Source organism: Dioscorea cayenensis, chromosome 12 (genome assembly GCF_009730915.1).
Source record: "Dioscorea cayenensis subsp. rotundata cultivar TDr96_F1 chromosome 12, TDr96_F1_v2_PseudoChromosome.rev07_lg8_w22 25.fasta, whole genome shotgun sequence".
Lineage (NCBI taxonomy): Eukaryota > Viridiplantae > Streptophyta > Magnoliopsida > Dioscoreales > Dioscoreaceae > Dioscorea > Dioscorea cayenensis.
Genome location: NC_052482.1, coordinates 3,233,203 through 3,256,006, shown reverse-complemented (window position 1 = coordinate 3,256,006; position 22,804 = coordinate 3,233,203). Strand labels below are relative to the sequence as shown.

Genomic DNA, 22,804 nt, shown 5'->3' with positions numbered 1-22,804 from the left:
CACTCGTGCGCTAACTCCCATTTTTCGACGCTTTTCGGATGCGACGCCGAACCTATGCCACCACCGCAAGTGTGTCGACGGGTTGATTAGTCTTGATTCGAAAGTTTTTTGTTATACGCTTTTGATGCATGAAGGCGCTAACGACAACCACTCGGCAGCAGCATTCCACGCCACCCGATGTTTTTCGTTCTTTATGAATTTGAAGTCAAAAATTCCTTTTGATTGCATGATTTCAAGTACATCCTCGAAAATGTTCGACACTCAGCCAAAACGTTGTCCAATATCCAACGACAGCACTTCAGAATGATCTGACAAGGAAGGAAGACATCCCACGCCGTCAGGGTCACCATGGGGATGAACTGGAGCACTCGCAGAATCGGAATTCCTGCCAACACTTCAGTCAAATGAAAAGATCAATATGTTAAGCGGAGAATATAATGTTTAAGTGATAATGACAATATTTAAACGTTAAATTAAATACTTAAGCAGTTAACTAATAACGTAAATGACTAGTACAATATGTTAACCAGTGACGGACATATTTAAACACTAATGGCCCCGCATAACCGAACAATTAAAAGAGAAGGAACTTACAACGAGTAAAACTCGTTTTCATTAGGATTCGACAATGGCACATTTTCTGTCTCGACGACAAGATTAACTACAGCACATTTGAAGATGGAGTGCACGCTGACACATCCGTTTCGGAAGTCAACATCGCTTTTCTATTGGGCAAACCGCTTTTATATCCATCCGGTGTGATGAACTTAACCCCCGACAAGAGAAACTTGAGACCCCATCGCTCACATATCTCGCTAACACCAACTCCCAAGAAGTCCGAGCCGTGAATATTAGCACTCTTCCCTCCCCGTTGAATCTAGCAATACCACAAAAACTCTCCATAATATATCAGCTGAAAACCAAATCGTACAATTCAAATGAAATGAAGAACAAAAATAAGCCGAAGAAGAAGAAGAAGAAGAATAAGAAGAAGAAGAAGAAGAAGAAGAAGAAGATGTAAACAACAAACAACAGTCAGATAGGCAAACAAGAAAAGTGCATATATATATCAACGTCATGCGATGAAGACCAAAAAAAGTGCATAGAGGTTAGACTAGACGTGATGTGATTGGGCGGTATTTTTTCCCTCCATCGGGAAGGGCAAAAAGGAAAAAAATATATGCCATCGTCGCGATGAAGACGTATTGTCATCGCTCGACATGAGTATCTGCTTAACCGTCAAGTTTTTTTATGTTTAAACAGATACACATAGTGTTTAACATAACGATCACGGTTTAAATAAAGTCTATATCATGTAAATAATACATTGAAACGTTTAAATATAGTGACTTCAATCGTTTAAAAATATATGTTATTGTTTAAATTGAATGCTTTCACCGACATCGCGTGAAGATGGGTACCTCTTGGGTCACCGATTAAACATCTTTACGTATTTTTCTTAAACACTCGTTGTCATTGTTTAAAGAGTATGATCGTATTGTTTAACTTTTTTTCTATTGTTTACAATGACGTTCTTTTGTTTCCCACATTGTTTTTTACTAGATCTCTGTTTAAATTTCGGAAGTTCACATTCAAATAAAAACATTCGTTTTACAACATTTACAAAACATTTACAAAACATTTACAACATTTACAACATTTACAACATTTACAAGGACTTTGGACACTCACGACTCGACCCTCATATAACGACACAAGTGTCCCAGACATTCGAACGCTCACACTGGTCGCATAACATGCGCGATCAACTTGAACCCGCACAACATACAACATTAAAAATGTTAAACAAACACATTCATGAAAACGACTATTAATCAATGTGTCATGGTCGGACTTAAGCGAAGATACTGGTAGTTAAACACGTAATCCACATAGTTAGTACATCGACGTAATGTTCTTAAACGGTAACAAAAAGTCTCAAGTGATAAATATCAACCCCGTCTTAAAGGATGTTTCCTGACCTCCCTCCTCTAGAGAATCCTCCGCAATCACGCAATACGTGAAAACTTTCTTTTCTTACCCAAGTCGAAAAACTCGCATAATTGCTTCCCATCATCCACCGCTGGAGAATCCTCTGCATTCAGGCAATTATGCGAGCATTTTCGACTGGGCAAGAAAAAGATAGTTTAACTTGTTGCGTGATTACGGCTGATTGATTCTCAAGATAAGGAAGGAGGTTCACGAAACATCCTTTCAGATAGAGTGGTTGTCCATGGGAAGAGGAGGAAGAGGAGGAGGGGGAGGAGGAGGATGATGAGGACGACGACGAGTGGTTGTCCATGGGAAGGGTTCTTCCTGGTTATTTATGGTGTGAAGTCCACAAGCGAGTCGACTCTTCATATCCGAGAAAAATCAAACGCATGCTGGACCGACATCGATCGATTACAACGAACGGGTGTTCGGATATTTATGTTACAGTGCATAAGAATTAATGCCGTCATTAATTCTTATGCACGGGATACCATAACCTTGCCACCTGCCACGTGCCACCTGCAACAATTCAGATCAAACGAAAAAGATCACCGTTTTACGCAGAGACTTTGAGAATTTAAACGTTAATATGAAAAGTTATACATGTAAAGATAATGTTAAACGGAGATGACAAGTATTAAACGGATATGACAATTATTAAACATATTAGTAATATATTTAAACGGATAATAACAAATAGTTAAACATTATTTAAAAATATACAAACGAGATAACAATAAACGAGAAGAACTTTTACAACGAAAAATGAACTCGTTTTCAAACGGAGACGACAATGGCACATGCTCGCCTCGACAATAAAAATCGAATACGACTCATTTGAAGATGAAGTGCATTGACCAATCCGATGGAAATCAACTTCATTTTTCCGTTGAAGAAACCGATTTATATATTTCGGGTATGATAAACTTCACCCAGACTACCACAAATGAGTCGCCATAATAAACTCCTAGCTGAATGGTTAAACCGATAGCAACGAAGAGATTCTCACCGTGATACGCAACCGGCAGTAATCGAAGTCGAACAACTCAAATGAGGAGAAATGAGGAGAACAACAAGATGTAATGCAACTCCCATGCATTGTCTATCGAAACCAAGCGTAAAGCCCTCGAAAAGGTTGAACATGATGATTTGACGCTTTTCCTTTCCCACCATTTTTCAAGGCCAAAAATGGGATTTCACAACATCGACCCATTTGAAGTGAACGGTAGGGGGTAATAGGGAAGTTAAACACTAACGGAAGGGCTGTCCGGGGTGTGTAAAAGTAGGAGGGGGTTTTTGGGAAGTTTTGAAAATTACGAGGGGTGAACAGTAATTTTCCCTTATTATTATTATTATTATTATTATAGCAAATACTTTTGCATATTTTGAACATCTAATTTATTTGAATTGATTTAATACATATTTGTTTTAATTTTATTAAATATATTATTTTACAACATATTTGGTTTAATACATCTATTTTTTTCTTCTTTTCTAAATTTTACTTCTCATTTATAACCATAATTTTGTTTCATATACATAGGTATAAAAATTATTATTATTTTATTCATTATAAATAGATTATTTATTTATTTTATTATTATTATTATTATTATTATTATGTATAAAATAATTTAAAAATAATTTGCCTAGTCGGCCATTTAAAATTTTAAATTTATTTCATACAAAATTTGTCTCAAATCCAATATATGAAAATGACTTTTATGTCACATGTCTACTACATTGATATAACCGTAGTTGTATTTATAAAGACTCTCCTAATCTCTAATTCGGTCTAGTCTTCACCCTTGCACCTTCCTCCCACCTTCCTCCCACCTTCCTCCACGTTTGACCTTCAACAACCTTGGTAATGGATCTCTCACAAAACTTCTTCACTAGTCTAAACTTTTTAAATACTCATATAATATAAGGTAAGAGGAAAAGGAAGAAAGGGCAATTGCTTTGTTATTAAGCATGCCAACAGAGAGCGGCTTATATAAAAGTAAGTTGAATTGAGGCCACAAACACAGCAAGAATTTTTGCAAAAACATGTATAACTTGAAGTTGAGAACATAAATTGGGCTCATGCATGTTTATCTATATAAATTTTTGGCCTTTTGGCTAAGGAAGAATGGGGAACAAAAATGCAGAGAAAGAATATTGTTTTCCTGTATAAAAGCTAAAAACTAGTCCATTTAATAATAGAATTTAATTTTTAATTACTTCGGTATTCTGCTATTTAAGTTTGATGATATATTTTATTTTTGAGTTGTAATGTATAAAAATCAATTAATAATAGAGTTTATTAATTGAAATATATATTTTCTCTATATATATAATATTTTAAAATAGTTTACAATTTATAAGATAAAATGTAATTCTATATTTATTGTTGGTTGCTGCATATTATATTGTTATATGTAATAAGTGTAATATGTCTCAACGACTAGGATATAGACTTTTAAAAACAATGTAAAATTTTGTAGTTGACAAATATTGAATTAAACCATTTAAAAATTCTCAAACAAAATATTTCATCAAGATAAAGAGCTACATTGTTTACATAAAATTCTTAATACCTAAAGTTGTTATTAAAAAAAAAAATATATATATATACTACTTTATGTTGTCTAAAAGTGACATTTAATTTATAATTATATATATGTATTTGTTGGGTTATATAATAAATACATTAAGATTTGTCGTTATCGAAATATAATATATCACTCCATAGTAGAGCATGTTTTATTTAACTTGTGCTTTTCATATGTTTGATGAAAAATCAATTAATTAATTTTCATAGTAGTTTATCATATATATATATATATATTTATATATAAGTATAAATTATTATTGATTGTTTTTGGAATTAAGTTATAAAAACATGGAGAAAAATATCGAGAATCTAGAAGGCTCAAACTTGTAAGGCTCTCGGAAAAAAGTCCGGATTATAATGTATGTTTCTTAAAAAAAAAAAAATGAAGCCGCTTTTCTAAATGTGAATGAGAAAATGCTTGCCATTCTTGAGGTCTCTCCAAGACCGCCTCAAATAAAGTATAGTGGATCTAATCAGACATCACTTGCCACCCTTTGGCCCACACACAACAGCTTTTCATCTGTGGGGGAATTGAGACAAATAAAATAACTAATTAGTGGGGGCATAGTTTGAATGTGCTGTTGTCTCAGTGAATCAAAAAGATGGGCACACCTAAGTTTCTTTGTGATTGTGGTGAGTGTCATGGGTGGCTCTTGGTTGGTCCCATGTCAAGGATTTGTTTACACCTTGACCACTTTCTTAGACGGCCATGTGCTCAGCCTTCATGAAGTTGTGATCAATCTTTGGTTGAGAGACACCATCAAATTGTGAGGCTGTGCACCTTTGACAATGCATGCATGCAAAGATGATGAAGTCACTATACCTTCATTGCTTCCAAGATATTTGAGGATCCAAGAGATTAGAACGTAAAATAATCTTACACTAGGGTTTCACATATAAATATCTTTAAAATTTTATATTACGTTGCAATATTTAAAAAACTGATTGTGATTATCAAAATTAAAAAAAAAATAATTTATTAAATATGTAGATACCTAAAACGGTTCCATATATACTATATGCTCTAACTTTATTTAATTAGAGAGGAGCTATAGCTAGGAATCAAGGTTGAAATAATAAAAAATAATTTGTCAATGTTGGAGAATTTGTATTTGTAATTCTCTGTAAAATAACTTTGATTCATTAGATATATTCGTGCATTCATTTAATTAATTTTTTGATGATTAATTAATTATTGATTTATTAAAGATCTATTGATATAGAATTGTTTGTCCAAATTTAATTGGGCATTTTTTTTAAAAAAAATAGTAATATTTAATCCGTTACCAATATTAATTTTATAAATTTAGCAAATTTATCAACACTATTTTAACTTATTCGTATATGAGATCTGAAACCAAAAGTAAAATTCCAAAAAAAAAGTGCATAATATACTTAAAAATTTTACGCACCGTCTTAACAGCTGACTTGTCAATGAAAGCATAAACAAGGCAAGCATTCGTGGCATGTAAACATAGACTAGGCACCTGCACAATCCACTTTAGCACCCCTATGTTTGACTTTCTCTTATCTTCACATTATTTGTTTTATTAATTTCATTAAAATATTAATCACTGGGATAGTATAGAACAAAGCATTTTTATATGCATTCTGTTATAAATTCTATATTCTCAGAGATATTATATTTAATATTATTTGCCTGTGTTACAAGAATTTTCACATATTACCCAACACTAGTATAGCCTAGTGGTAAAACACATTATTTCTTATGTGAACAACACATGTTTAAATCACATTTGAGGCATGGTGAAAATAATTTTCTATAGTGGATTCGAACCACGCACAATGCTATGGTATACAGTGCATTCAACACACTTATGCAATCCTCTAACTCACATTGACTTGTCCACTTAGTGAAAAAGAAAAAAAAATTCACTAACGCAAGTAGTTAGTGCCTTTAATTTTATATATTCTAGGTCAAGGCTAAAATATCATGAAAAGCACAATTTATGTTTCATAAAATTTTTTTTTAAAAAAAAAATGATTCAAATCCATTAAGTTGACCAACCCATATGACCAAATGAGTTTTGCCACTAAATATCTACCAGTTCCCCTCTAATTAGAACCGCTGGATATTATAAACTATCATGTATCTCAAAAGTTTATTTTAATTGTATATTTCTAAATCTCACACTCCTTGGAATCAAGAGGAATAAAATAATAATCCAATTCTAATTTATTTGAATCATCCATACTAGCTTTCCTATGTAAAACATTAAAATTCTAAAAATATTAATTTTAAAAACAAACCAATGCTGATTTTGTATCTCTAATGGATGCTCTTTTATTGCAAAACTACCTCTTAAATTATAAAAAAGAACCACATAAAAGTCTTGTGTTATTGAACTTTTTTCATAAGAAAAACTAATTTCTGAAAAATTACTTAAATTAAGGGACCGTTTTATTCGTGGTGATGACATATTACCACGTAACGAGATTACCATGGTAATATGAGTGAGAATGTTATATGGTTGGGAATATTGTGGTAATTTAATATAACCATGTTTGGTTGAGAACTCTTATTACCGGGAATAGTTCATTACCGTGTTTGGTTGTTATGGTGATCAATTTGTTAAAATATAAAAAGTTATAAGATTACCATGGTAATCCAAGATAGACACCAAATTTGGTGGTAATAGAATTACCACTTTCTTGGTAATATTTATAAGTTGGTAATGTGATATTACCATCTACATTACCACCGGTGCAATGCCAAACGTGGTAATATTTTCAGATTACCACGTAACACATGGTAATTTTTTTACATTACCGCGAACCAAACAGTCCCTAAGGGGAAAATTACATACAATGATAATTTCACCTCATGAGCAACTAACTGGGATGACCATATATTATAACAAATATTTTAAAACAAAATAAACCAATTAAAAAACAGGAAAAAAAATATAATAATTCATAATCTAAGCATAAGTAAACAAATAAATAAAAATAAATTCCAGCACTTACATTCCGTTTAAAGCCATCTCCAACCCAAAACTCCATATTAGGCGTTTCAATACTAAAAAATACAGCTTCTACAGTGAAAGTTCCTCCATCCACCATCTCTATTTTTAACTCTAAAATAGAATGTTCTATAATTATTTTTCTCACTTCACAATTTATGTTTATTATGAATATTTATTTTTAAAAAGAGTAATGCTATACCCACCGAATTGGTGTCCTGTTGAAGTCTCTGGAGAAATCTAACTCCAAAGGTGTGGTTTGCTAACCCCGTAGGTGGGGTTAGCTTTGAGACACCAACTCAGGATATATGGCATTATTGATTGAGAAAATATAAACTTATATTATAAGTTATTAATTTAATTAAAATATAAATTATAAATATAATTTTATAAAAACAAAAAAAGGGAATTAAAAAAACAAGAAATTAAAAAAATAATGTTGCTACAATATCTTGCGTGCCACTGTAGTATATTTTAGATTTGGCATAGGTTATTGATTGAAGCCATATATCTATTTTGAAATTGGATTCAAATGGTTGTTTTTTTTTATTTTATCTATTTTCACAAATTTATTTCATAACATATAATATTAGGTATTAACATATTATTGTATGTTATTTTATTAAAAAAATAATTGATTAGCAATTAACCATGTTGAAGCCACTAAAGCGATACCCTAGAGATGAAATGATTAAGTACCAACTCAAAATAATAAGCAAAAATGTCAAATAATAACCGAAAACTTAATTAGGGATTTGAATTCTGCTAATTTAATTCCAAATTCAGATGTTAACTCATTGAACTTGCCTTGGGCTTTGAATTCTGATGATTTAATTTCAAATTCAGATGTTAACACTTTGAACTTGTCCAGGGATTTGAATTCGGTTGATTTAATTCCAAACTCATCTCGAGACAAGGCTACCTATGATGATATTATTCCAAATTTATCTCAGCCTTTGGTTCTGCCTCAGGATATGGCTTCGACAAAGGATCATCCTCATTCAATGTCCATACCAGTTACTTCTTCTAATCCCTCCCTTGTGGGACCAAGTATTTGTATCAACGTAACCAATACCTTTGAAGGGGCAATTCTACTCCCCCAAACCATCCTTTGCCATGTCATTTAATATTTCTTCGTCCTATGGAGATCCCCGAGGGTTACAAATAGGTGGTTCTATATGGGGATTGGACTCTTATCCCATGTTGTAACTCAGAGAAATTTATCACCAAAGATCCAACTCCGTATAGTCCTCCATAGGAAGATCCTTTATATGAGGAATTGCTAGATTAGGGTGATGATGATGACCAGGACTACATGGCAAAATCTTTCGCAAATGAGGATACTATCCTTGAAGCAGAAGATCTTCCTATAGAAGTGACAGAAGGGATCTAACCAACAAATACAAGAATCCCCCATTCAGAAGCTCCTTGCTTTGATACTATTGAGATAAATGAAGGAATTGTAGGAGCAGAGTCTTGTGAACCACAAATGGACCTTCACCAGGGGCATCCTCCCAGGTTGGCACAAGGCCCCACTCCAATCAGAAGGAGTGACAGAGCTAAGAAACCCTCCTCTCACTAGAATGAAGAGACATGATTTCTTCCATAGCCCCCAGATCTACCAAAAAAAAACTCCGGAGGAACCGAAGGAAGTTACTTCTTCTTTTAACCCTTCTACTCTTAATTCCTAGCATGATGCTCAGTTTCTTAATTATAACATATCTTGTGGTGTTAAACTCTTGGGTTCTCCTAATCATAAGTATAAATGCATAAATATAATGCGTAATCTTGAAGCTAAAATTTCTTCCCACTTCACTCTTGTGCGGAGACCTCTTTGAGGTCTGCTGATCAAACCACCACTCACTCTTTATGAAAATCTTAACATGAAATGTTAGAGGTTTGGGAAGACCTTCTAATTCTTCCTAGTCAAGGAGTTTCTATCGAATTCTAGAGCAGGGATAGTTTGTCTCCAAGAGACTAAACTTCAGAATGTGCACCGTTCTCTTTGGAGATCGATTGGTAGCCGTCCCCTAGACACTTTTGAATTTTTACCTTCCTCTGGTACTGCTGGAGTTATAATTATGGCTTGGGATAGTACCCATGTTAGTGGCATCCTTTTACACATGGGCTTGTTCTTCCTCTCGGTGATTTCACTAACTGAGTAGACAATTTTGTCTAGTTATGTACCACTGTTTATAGACGCAATACTCGTTCACTCAGGATAGATTTATGGAATGAACTTCTCTTAATCAAAGGTTTGTGTTCCTCTCCTTGGGTCCTTTGCGGTGACTTCAATGTGGTCTTCTCACCACAAGATAAAAATAAAGGCTTACCAAATTTAGGGGATGTTCTCAGTTCATAAAATCTTTTTCAAGACCTTGAGCTAATTGATCCCCTTCTTCAGAGAAGAGGTTACAATTGGACTAATGGTCAATTGGAACCATTGTGGGTACGTTTAGATCATTTTTTACTTTCCCACACCTGGACTTCAGCTTTCCCGAGAACATATCAATTCTCTCTTCCTAGATTAGGATCTGATCACTCCCCTATCTGCTTAGACTTTAGCATTCACACTTCCTGAACTAATATTTTTCTCTTTGAGAAATCCTGGTACTCGAATGACCAATTGGGATCTTTAATTCATGATAGGTGGGGTGAAATTAATCCTGAGAGATCTGGAGACTTTATCTTTTCAAAAAAAAAAATTTCCACATGAAATCCAGGCTTCGAAGGTGGGCATCTGAGACCTTTGGATCCTTTAACCTAACTAAAAGATTCTTACTTCTGGAGATTGATTCACTAGATATCTCTAGTGAGAGTAGGCCACTTTCCACTGCTGAGTTATAACATCTGTCTCAAGCTCGACAGGAGCTATTTTCCCTTCGTCGTCAAGAGGAAATTTTTTGGAAACAACGCTCCCGAATCACGTGGCTTCAAGAAGGCAATGTGAATACCATATTCTTCCACTTAATAGCTAATGATAGTTGCAACAAAAACCTCATCCCTTGCATGTGTCATAATAGGAGTTGGATTGAAGGAGAGTAGGAGCTGGGCAAGATTTTTACAGATCATTATCGTGTGTAACTTGGTTCCTCTAGACCCTACTATTTTCTCATGGATTGGAAAGCCCTATTTGTCCATAAAGAAAGAATGGATCTTTCATCTCTTGAGATGCCGTTTACTCCAGATGAAATTAAACAAGCAGTGTTTGCTTTAGGTGCGGACAAAGCACCAGGACCTGATAGGTTTACTATCCTCTTCTTCCAGAAACATTGGTTTGTGATCCAAGAAGATCTTGTCAAACTTTGTGTAGATTTTTTAAGGGTAGAGCTAACCTAGAACGGCTGAACTGGGTTAATATTGCCCTTATTGCTAAGAAAAACACACCTAAAGTTATTTCTGACTTCAGACCCATCAATTTGATTAATTCTTCTTGCAAAATCATTTCTAAATTGCTAGCTAACAGATTAAGCCGAGTCATCAATGTTTTAATTGACAATTCCCAATCGGATTTTATTAAAGGGAGATGCATAGCGGATAACATAGTTGCAGCACAAGAGCTTATCTTTAGTCTTCCAAAGTGCAAACTGCCAGGGTTAACTTTCAAGGTTGATTTTACAAAAGCGTTTGACTCTCTAGATTGGAATTTTCTCTTGGTGGTCTTAGCTGCTAGTGGGTTTGGCACTCATTGGATTTCTTGGATTCATATTATCCTTGGTTCTGCCAAAGCCCGGATCTTAATCAATGGATCTCTATATGGTTATATCCGTTGCCAGTGTGGTCTACATCAAGGTGACCCTTATCCCCCCTGCTATTTGCCTTAGTAGCAGATTCTATAAGTACAATGTTCACACATGTGCTCCGCTCAAGAGTTTTATTGGGGATTCCCTTGGGTCAGTTTGGGAATATTTGACATCTTTAATATGTGGATGATCTAATCATTTTTTCAGCAGGTAGACATGAGGATCTTTAGATTATTAAACTAATCCTTTATTTTTTTGAAGGATCATCAGGACTCGCTATCAACTTCTCTAAAAGTTGTCTACATTCTACCAATTTTGGCTTCCACCCAAATGCAATATCACTTGCAACTCTTAATTGCTTTAGTGACTGTCTTCCACTTAGACTATTAGATTGGCTAAAACTTATCTTGATGGTTTGCTCCAAACTTACTTCCGGGAAAGGAATTATCTTTCTCTATGCGGACGACTCACTCTTCTAAACTTTGTCTTATCTTCAGTTCCAACTTACTAGATGTCAGTGTTCAAATTACCGGTCTGGGTTTCTAATGAGATCGATATAATCCATAGAGACTTTCTTTGGAAAGGACATGATCTGGGCCCCAACGGGATGAGACTTGTCACTTGGAAAAGGATTTGCTGATCCCACGCTATGGGAAGATGGGGCATCCTAAACATTCAAGACTTCAATAAGGCTCCCCTAGGAAAGTGGTGGTGAAAAATCACTTTTGATAGTAATTACTGTTGCTCAAAATCATTAATTTCAATTATTTGTGTAGAGATTCATTGGGGCCATTGTTCCACACACCACCGGGGAACAAATCTTTCTTCTTGCATGGAATTATACCATTGTTACCTTCTTTTAAATTTTGTTCCTGGATGACTGTCAAGAAAGGTGCTTCTACCCTACAGTGGCATGATAACATACTAAACAGTAGAGCACCTAGAGATTTATTGTCTGATCTTTACAATGATTATCGTTCCCTTTGGCTGACTGTAAGGTCCTTTTCTAGTGAACTTTAGTCTCCTGATAGGTTGTTCCAAACAACCATGGCTGAAGAAATCTCACCCTTCCTTTCTGTAATTCCAGATTGTCAAAGTGACTTAGAGGATGTGAGAACCTGGTCCTTGGATAGCGCTAAAAAATTTTCAGTAAAATCCTTCTATCAATTTATGGTGAATGGTGGTACCCGTAGTCCCCTCTACTCTCATTTCTGGAAAATGGGTTTCCCCAGCAAAATAACCCTCTTCTGTTGGCTCGCTTGGGATGACGAAATCCTTACTTTTGTCAATCTAGCCAAAAAAGGTTGCAATTTCAAATGTGTAACGAACACCTGTGTTTTGTGCCATAGAAATTCAGATTCAGTGGAACACCTCTTGCTCGAGTGTGATTTTTCCAACTGTATCTGGCACTTCTTTAAGCAAGTCCTAGGTTTGTACTTCCTTCCTCGGACCTTTGCTGAGGTCTGGACTTCTTGGATCCCATCCTTACAAGCCCAACTTCGTTCTTTTTGGGATTTTTCGCAAGGGCCATCTTCTGGAATTTATGGCTTGAACAAAATAGTCGTGTCTTCAACATGCATGCTCGTGACTCATTTTCTGTTATTTCCAAAATTATTCATATGTTACTTGCTTAGTACTCTACAGCTAAAAACCCAAACCAATGCTTCCCAGAGGACTCCATTAGGAACCTCAGACGCTCACTCGACTTCTTGGGTGCTAGATTAGAAGAGTACACCGGCACATAGACCACGCCTTCCTAAAGGAGTGATACACTCCTGCTATTAGCTGAGGAAGCCTCGAATACCAGAGGGCAGACCTCGCTTTCTCAGTTGTTCCTCTTTTTTGTTTTGTTATCTGTGTATTTTGTGTGCTTGTTTTGTGTAACCGTTCTTATCCTTGCTTCACCTCTGATGACTGTTTTCAATTTCACGTCTGGTTTGTAGGCTCTAGGGGTGTATTTGAGCCGAGTCGTTCGTGAGTAGCTCGGTGTTCGGCTCGATAAAAGCTCGTTTGTGTTTAGCTCATATTGTAAATGAGCCAAGCTTGAACATCATTTTCAAGCTCGATTAATAAACGGGCCAAGCTTGAGCAGCCAAAAGCTCGGCTCGTTTTGGCTCGCGAACACAGCTCGTGACCAAGCTCATGAACAAGCTCGTTTATAAGCTCGATTGTGAGCTCGTTTATATATATATATATATTATATTATATATATGTATATGTATATGTATATTAAGGTGTATATGTGACTATGTCATTGTTGTCAATTTGAGTTACACATATAGGGCTATAAACTACTATTCGAAGGCTAAGCTCATTAAAAGCTCAGGTCAACTAGTTCATTAAGTTAAATGAGCTCATAAGATAAACGAGCCAAGCTTGAACACCACCAAACTCGGCTCATTAAATCTTGTGAAGAACTTGTTTATTGTATAATTAAAAGCTCGTTTATAATATTATTTACAATTTTATTTGTAACAATCATTAATATAATCAAACTCAAATCGAGTTGAGTCACACTTGATAATGATTCATTAAATAAGTTTACTAAATAAAAAATAAAATATAAAAAAATAGTCAAGCCTTAATCAAGTTAGCTAGCTAAGTCTAAGCTTTGAATTTTCTTAACAAGTTGAGCTCGAGCATGAAGCTCGAAAGTAGCACGATTAGAGCTCGAGCTCGGTTAAAATAGTAACGAGCCAAGCTTGAACATAAAAAATGAAGCTCGAAGAAAGCTCGGCTCGAGTTTAAGCTCGATTAAATAGTAACGAGCCAAGCTTGAACAAGACAAAGCTCGGCTCGGCTCGGCTCGTTTACAGCCCTATTTGTAGCTCTTTCTTTTTGTATTTTGTTTGTTCTAGGGTTTGTCCGTTTCGCTTTTTGTTTTTCTTAATGAAGCAGTAGTTTATCTACTTTATTAAAAAAATTGGTTAAATTTGGAGCATCTTATATTTTTTAAACATAACCCTGCAACATAGATATTTGTCTTTGCAGGATAACTGCTCATTATACCTTGAAAACATAATATTTGTTTATATATATATATTATAGTCAAAAATTATTTTGTATTAGAAAAAAATGTTAATTCTTTCAAGATCAACAGGGAAGAGTGCAGGTGGTTATTTTGTGTTTTAACATAAGCAACCAAACATGATAATATAATTAAATAATAATTATTTATATAAATATATAATAATATTATATAGTTTTCACAAAGTATAACGTTAATTATTCATTCTATCAGGGCATGGTAGTCAATATATATATATATATATATGTCAATCATATAGTCTCCAATTTTTTAAATTTATATACATGAATACATCCGTAGTGTTTAGTTTACATACTTTCTCGTAAAACCCCCTAATTTTTGAAAAATTGCTTCGACTGGAGGGAAAAAACACAAAAGGAGAATTTTACTCCATTAGTAGTAACTATGCAATGCTATTTTTATCGAACAAATTTTTTGAATAAGTTTTTCAAATGGCATGGATACCAAGTTGTCATCCACATCATCATCTACGTTATTTTTTTTATATAAATTTTAAATTTAAACTTTATAAATCCTTAAATTTTTAAAATTTTAAAAAAATTATAAAACCATATCTAAAATCTTAAACCCAAATACTAAAAAATCCTAAATAAAAAAAAAATCTAAAAGCTTAATCCCTAAATAATAATACTAAACTCTAAAATCCTAAACCCTAAACCCTAAATCCTAAGCCATAAATCCTAAATCATATATTCTAATTAGCAAGGTTTGTGATTTACAATTTAGGGTTTAGAGAGGGACTTTTCGGTTAATCATTTACAAGTCTAAATTTAAGATTTAGACAATAAAGAGATATTAGTTTTTTTTTTTTAAAAAAAAAAAGAGATAACAAATGATGCGGATGCTAACTTGGCATACACGTCATTGGGAAAACCTATTTAGGAAATCTATTCGATAAAAATATCATTTAACCAGGATGACTATTTTGACAAATATTTTAAAACAAAATAAATTAATTAAAAATTCAAATAAAAAAAATGTAAGAATTCATAATCCTATCATGAATAAATTAATATAAATTCGATCACTTGTATATTCCACTCAACGACAAATAATTGTTTACAAATTGTCATGTGCATAGGCTATATGGGGTATAGTATCTCATGCAATTTGTAGTTTGTGTACAATATTCAAGAAGACAAATTACCATCAATCAAAAAGAGATAAAGTAGCACAAAACAATACCACAACTTAATAAATATCACTAACCTAATGTGACACAAACTACACTAATCTATCCAACCATGCCTTCTTCTTTTCTAAAGGAATAGCCAAAAACATTTCTCTCTAAGTTACATCAATAAATTTCTTCTCCATTGCCTTACATAAACATCGTTAGGGACACCATCAATATGATCAAGAGTAGACATATATTTGGATATAGAATAATCAGATGATGTGTCTTTATTTTCACTATTCTCTTTACCCTTAACCTCTTAGCCTTAGCAAGTTGAACTTCTGCCCTTACCTTAGATGCCTCAACCATGTAAAAGGTGCATCTCCCATTTGATAAGTCATACAATCTTTCTTTTTCTTTCACTCAGAAAATTCAATTGTGTGTTTTCCATTCTGTGGGACATGCTTAATAATTTGTGGGGCATCATCATCATTGCCATTAAGATCAATATGAACGCCACTATATATTAATATACTCATTTTTAAGTTCAAGCTCGTCTGCAAAATTGGGTGGATCTTGTGTAGATGCATGATGAAGTATACCCATGGCAGTGCTTTTATTGAAAATTATACCCAATACTTTATAATGCTTTAGCCCTTGGATATTGTGCCACCTTAGGATGCGCCTATATAATATGTTCAATGAATCAGTTTTAGTATATATATGCTATCTAAAAAAATTAACAAGTCTTGAAATAGTTATATATCAATAAGTAGTTCTTCCAAACCTCCTCATCTACAGTGACGGTATTAGTTTCGGCATCCTAACCAAACCTATTATGTTGTAATAGTAAAGAAAATTGTCGATGCTTAAGATGCAATCTTTATAAATATTCGTATGAGATGCCTAAAAATATTTAAAAAATAAATAAAATAAAATGCTTTCAATGATAATTAAAATATGTAAAGTTAGATTAATTTTTTAATAAAGAATACTAAAATATGCAGATGAGCATATTTTGTGTTGAACTACTTAAATTATTTTTAACCAACGATAATCATTTGATCTATTAGCACGGTTATATTAAATATAACAATAAATTGTTTTTGAAATGGAGACTATGGTAATAATGGCATATCCTTGGAAGGAAACGGTAAGCATGCAACATTTTAGGTGGGGTGATATACATAATTATGCTGCATTGGACTTGGGGGAAGGTGGGGTCTACATATCCGACGAAGAGTTGGGATTAGAAGGACATTCATGCCAATCAAAATGTACTTTTGATTAGGGATGGAATCAGAACTTATTAGTACAAGGGGTTGAGGGCAAAATGTCAAAGAAAATTCATTAAATCATGCTCTCAACCAAAATTGGATTCCTGGTTTTGATGTTCTCTTAAATGTAAACTTTAATCACCTCTTGTTTGCTGATGATCTAATCATTATTACTCGTGTGTCCTGGGCTGCTGCTAGGGCATGTAAGCTTGTTCTAGAGATGTATAGGGATCTCATTGGTCAAATGCCTAATGTGAATAAGACTAATGTCTATTTTCCTAGCTGGGTTAATAAGAAGGTCGACGGAGCCATTATGAAGATCTTAGGGATGCAAGTGGGTGCTTTCCCTTTTAAGTATTTGGGTTGTTTGATTAGTCCTAAGAAGATAAACAAAACTTGTTTCTAACCTTTGGTGAATCAGGCCCAGTCTTGTATTAAAGCTTGGAACCAAAGTCATATCTCCTTGGCTGGGAGGGTTGTCCTGATTAACAATGTTTGGATGCCCATTACTACATACTAGCTTTCGTGTGTTGTTGTTCCTGTTTCCATTCTTGACCAAATCTCCAAAATAACCAGGAAGTTTTTGTGGGTGGAAATTGCAACGTAGCGGCTTCCATACGATGGGTTGGAACACTACTGCACTGAGTAAACCTGAGGAAGGGCTTGGGATTATGAACCGTAGGAATGCCAAAACTACTCTTATGTCTAAAAATATTTTTATGGCGCTTAATGGGGATAATAAATTCTAGATCCACATTTGTAATCTTAAATATGGTGTTTTTCATTATTGGAATCCCTCTACTATGAAAAATGTTTCTGATTTTTATCGTGTTTTTCGGACTACTGCTTCTCAAATTAAGTCTAATTGCTGGATTAAAGAGTGTAATCCGAGCAATACTGATTTCTTGAGAGACCCTTGGTTCTTTGATATTCCAATTGCCTACAAGCCTACTTTTATTAATATGAATTGTCAGCTTGATGAGATCATTGTGGAGGACTGTGTGCATCAACTTTCTATTAACTATGACATGTGTGCTTTGTTATTTGGGAAAATTGTTGATTGGTCTCTCATGAAACATTGGAGCATAAATAGAGAGAGCTCTAACTATTGGGTGTGGATACCTTCTGGTTCCAATGCCTCCCTGGTTAGCTCAATGTATACTTGGTTTAATTCTGGCCATCGTAAGGAGGAAGTGAGTTGGGAAGGTTGGAAAATCCTATGGAAGCTTGTGGTTATTCCCAGAGTGAAGGTGTTCATATGGAGAATGTTGCATGGAATTACTCCTACTTTTTCATTTTTGTTTCGACTGAACATTGGTCCTGACAGGGAGTGTGCTTTCTGTGAGAAGGAAAGAGAAATTGATGAGCATACTTTGTGGAGATGTTTTAAAAGTAGAGTAAGCTGGAAGATTATTGAGAGATATGTGAATGTTAACATTGATGAGATTGATCATTTTATTTGTGGAGAATGGATTACCAAGAGATGGCGAACTAGATGTGGCAACAATTGTTTTAAGGCCGCGATGGCCTCGTGTGCCTGGCTCCTCTGGAAAGTTCGATGTGATTTGATCTTCAACGGGACCGAACCAGATTTTCTGAAAATTGGTTATCAAGCTGTAAATATGGTGGAGTGCTTGACAAGGGATATTCGACAAACCTCAGGGAAGCTTTCTTACTCCCCTTTTCATGCTTTTCTCTCTCTATCTATTTACTGATGCGTTTTTGATTGAGCAAAACAGTTGCTGAGACATAGGTTTTGTTCTAATTGATGGAAATAAAACAATCTTGTTGGCAGGTGCTAGGCAGGGAGAAGCTATCTCCTGTGGGCAAGCTGAGTTAAATGCGCTGAAAGAAGCACTAATGAGCTGTGTGACCAGAAAGGTATACCCTCACAAATTTACATGAATTGTGTTAGCTTGGTGGATTGGATCTAGAATGAACAGATGGAGGTGGCATGGAGATCTGAGATGTTAGTGCCTAGTTTTGGGGCTGTTTCTATTGTGTCTCTTCTGTTTTTTTTCTTGCTCTGTAGTCCAGATCTCTTTCCAGGCAAAAAATGTCGGCCGTACCCCCTCCAATTAGAACCACTGGATACTATGAACTATTATGTATCACAAAAGTTTATTTTTATTGTATATTTCTAAATCTCATCCATGCAAGCAGGGGAGTAAAATAATAATCTAATTATAATTTATTTGAATCATCCATCCTAACTTTCCCATATAAAACTTTAAAATTCTAAACAAATTCATAAAATTAGAAAAAAAAATGCTAATTTTGTATTTCTTATGAATGTTCTTTTGTTGCAAAATTACCCGTTAAATTATAGAAAAGAAACACATAAAAGTCTTGTGTTATTAAACTTTTTCATAAGAAACACCAATTTCTGAAAAATTACTTAAACTAGGGAAAAAAAAAATACATACAATGGGAATTTTACCTCACGAGCAACTAACTGGGATGACTATTTTAACAAATATTTTAAAACAAAATAAATTAATTAAAAAATCAGAAAAATATAATAATGCATAACCTTAACATAAATAAATAAATAAAAATTCATCACATGCATCAGCTTAACAACAACAAATCATGGTTTACAATAGTCCTTTGCATTGGCAGTAAAGGTTCAAATGTATCATCTGATTCAACTTCACAGTTTGAAGCTCAAATCATAAATGCATCTCATACTGGATAAACAATGATATTTTAACAAAGATGTAACTAGGATTTATCCTCCCAAAAGGGAAATAAGAAACAAATAGAATATCATATTAGTGACTAAGTTTATTATGAAAGTTGGGTAAGAGAACATGCACAGAAAATGGGGTAAATAATCAAAGACAACGGCACTATGATCTATAAAAATTTCATTTAACAATTTCTATGGGCATGGGGTGAATATAAATATGTGTTCTTATGGCTACCTAGCTCCTTGTTGGTAGAGGAACTTAAGAGCTTCTCCAGTGACATCCGCTGCATCAAAATCAAGCATGAATGAGAAGTTCATAACATGAACTGAAAAAAGGGAACTCAAAAGGAAAGAAGGCTTACTCCAATTGGCAATTCATTACCAAACTGATCAGAGTAGCCAATGACCTGCCTTCTTAATTTATGGTATCTCCCTGTTGTGAATGGATTGCTAAATAAACAGGAGATGATTTTTCTCATTGTTTTGGCAGAGGAATAATATTATCACCACAAGAGTGCAGACGGACGACTTGACAAAACATGTGAAACTACTTGTGGTTACCTCCTTACAGCTAGGGGGCTGCCTTTTCCCTTTCAATGTTAAATCCAGAAATCATTGTGTGCAAAAACATTATGATCAGGCAAATTAGATTAGGAAAATGAATAGTGAACCTCATACTGTAGGAGAAGCTACAATAACGTACTTTTTAACTCTAAAAGCCCAATTGCAGCTGACTTCATGTTTGGAGGTGTATGACATGCTTTCTGTGTCACAGCTGGAGGTAAAGGACCTGATTCAGACCTTGGCTTGCTTAGAATTGGTGGTGCTTGAGTTGGCAGCATATTTGGATTAATAGCGAGAATCAGAGCATTTGGAGTAGATATGTCCCTTGAAACATACATATCAAAGTCACCAATCTAGAGCATAATTAGATGGTTTCAATAGCATATCTTCCTGCAGTATCATGCAAAGTGAAAAAATGAAGCACAATGAAACTGCAAGCATCGAGCTGGAAATTAAATCTTCAAAATTAGAGGTCCCCACAATATCACTGAGGTAATTAACAATAAGGGTCACCATTATCGGAAGCTATGAACCCACCATAATCACTTGGAAATTAAAAAAATTAATTTATGATTCAATGTACTCAACAGCCTAATACTCACTGAGGCAGGGTAGACATAAAGAACATCAGAACAAGAAAATAGAAAAGACAAAAGCAAAGAGCCCAACAAAGCCATGGGACAACCAATTACATGCATATATTTCTATTTTAAACCAGCAAATACTACTTTGGATTAACTTTGCTAATGAATTTACCTCAGATTTTCCTCCACTATTAAATAAATTCATGAGGCGAGCCCATGTGAAATAATTTAAAAGGATATAATAAACGTAATTTGTGAAAATAACCAAAATTGCGAATTTAACTCCCAAAAACAAATGCAAGAGATAAGCTAAAAAATTTGCATTCATTGTTGGGGCCGAAAAACGAAAAGCTAGTCAAAGGAAACATGCTCATTCATTAACTTCAAAAGGTGCATATTTTATTAAGGTTGGGAGAAAATGTCTTTCTAGAATATAAAAAGAGCACATATCAATTTGTTTTTGAAAATAAAGCTGCATTAATGATATTGAATCCATCGGAAAGGTAGTTTGTACATATTTTTCTCGGTTGATGTAATTTGATCAACATTGGCCATAGGATTTGCTGCATTTGAAATCGATGCACTTTTAAAGGGGAAAAAACCAAATCAAGGGCAAGAAGCAAGACAAAGAAAAAGAAAAGCACCAGATTAAATAAAACCTTTGAAGCTGAAGAAAGACTGATCACCAAACTATAGTTAAAAAAGTGAAAACAACGTGCAAAATTTGTTTATGATACCAACCTGCGAAATTTTGGCACAAGCATTTTGAGACAATTTTATAGCAACTTTACTTCAGTCTCATTTTCTAGCTTATAGGACTAATTAACATTTTAATTCATAGCTTAAGCATCAATTTAGATTCTGATACTCTTTCACAAAATGAAATGTTTGTGAGAATTGAATTGGGTACCAACTAAATGGAACAGATAATAAGACAGCTAATAGAATAGATAAGATTGGCATTTTAGTTAACTAAATGGCATGAAAATAAAATATTTTTGTCTCTTTATTCTCAGAAATACAGTTTGCTGAGATTAGAATCAATATGTTACCTAAATTTGATCAAGTGAATCAAAATAAATGCACGCAGTTGACCTTGAATCACTTAGGAAAAGTAGACTCTCTGCAATTTTCTCCCAGCATGATGAAACTTGTGCAGTTCTGGAAAACAAATTGAAGCACTAATGTTTGATATATTACTGAAGACTAAGACTGAAGCATGGTATTACTTCTACAATAGCTACTAAAACATTTTTTTCAGCCTCCACAGGAGGATTCTTCAACATATCACCATTTTTATTTGTGTGTCAAAATTTACTAAAAAAAACCAGGAACAATTTTCATGCATGACATATTTATAGTAATCCTTGTGTTGCTAGTGGTTCCAAGCCTCCAAACAATGAAAGAAAAACCAAGGCATATAGAACACAGTGAAATCAACACACATAGACTCCACTCATAAGCTTAACAATTAACATCCACTTTGCAAAATAAGCTACATAGTGAATAGTAGGTATGGGTAATTTCTCCCCCATAAACAGAGATAGCTCATTCCAAATCCAAAATGATAGAAAGAATTCAAGAACAAAATCCATACTTCTATCAAGTAATTTACTGAAATAAATCAAGCATGATATAAATAGATCCCTTTTCTAAATCAATCAATATCCACAATCACCGATTTAAGCCAATAAACAACTTTGATCCCTGCAAACGCTTGAATTCGGAATGTATTGAAGAAATACCCAGAAAAAAAAAAAAGGAAGAAAGAATCAACAAAAGTAGAATCAGTGATTCACCTGGACGAATGGATCAAGCAGCAGAGAGGTCAACGCCGGCCTCTTCGGTACTCTGGAGGCTTAACATAAGCTTCCTCGCTGTTCTCGTATAGGATCGGTGCAGCGTTGGAGCTCTTCCTCCTCAGAAGTCGTCAAACGATCTTGATCCTCAGATCCATCATCAACGCTGCGCTCTGCAACCTCCTCCTTCTCCGCTCGATGCTGGATTCGACATCCATCGTCAACACCGTGCTCATGTTGTCAGGTTTGCATCCCAAGTTCGATATATGAACCAATCCATTGCCTTCGACGGCGCCTTCTCAGCTGTATATAGAGCTGCGGTCGCGTGGGACTCGCTCGCCCTGTTTTTCATTTTTTATAATTTTTTTTTTCTTCAGGTATTATCTTCGAACACATTTTTTTTCGTT

General features: G+C 34.4%; 1 long non-coding RNA gene across 2 annotated transcripts; it reads right to left on the bottom strand.

The window, feature by feature from the left end:
• Positions 1–19,380: 19,380 nt before the first annotated feature.
• On the bottom strand, positions 19,381–22,804 carry LOC120274054. Of its 2 annotated transcripts, XR_005540691.1 has the most exons (5): positions 22,398–22,804; positions 21,651–21,759; positions 20,154–20,404; positions 19,813–20,040; positions 19,381–19,734 (listed from the first exon to the last, which is right to left on the bottom strand). It is a non-coding gene; the product is annotated as an uncharacterized LOC120274054 (long non-coding RNA). The 2 variants fall into 2 exon arrangements; XR_005540690.1 differs by lacking the exon at positions 21,651–21,759 and having other exon boundaries at positions 22,398–22,800.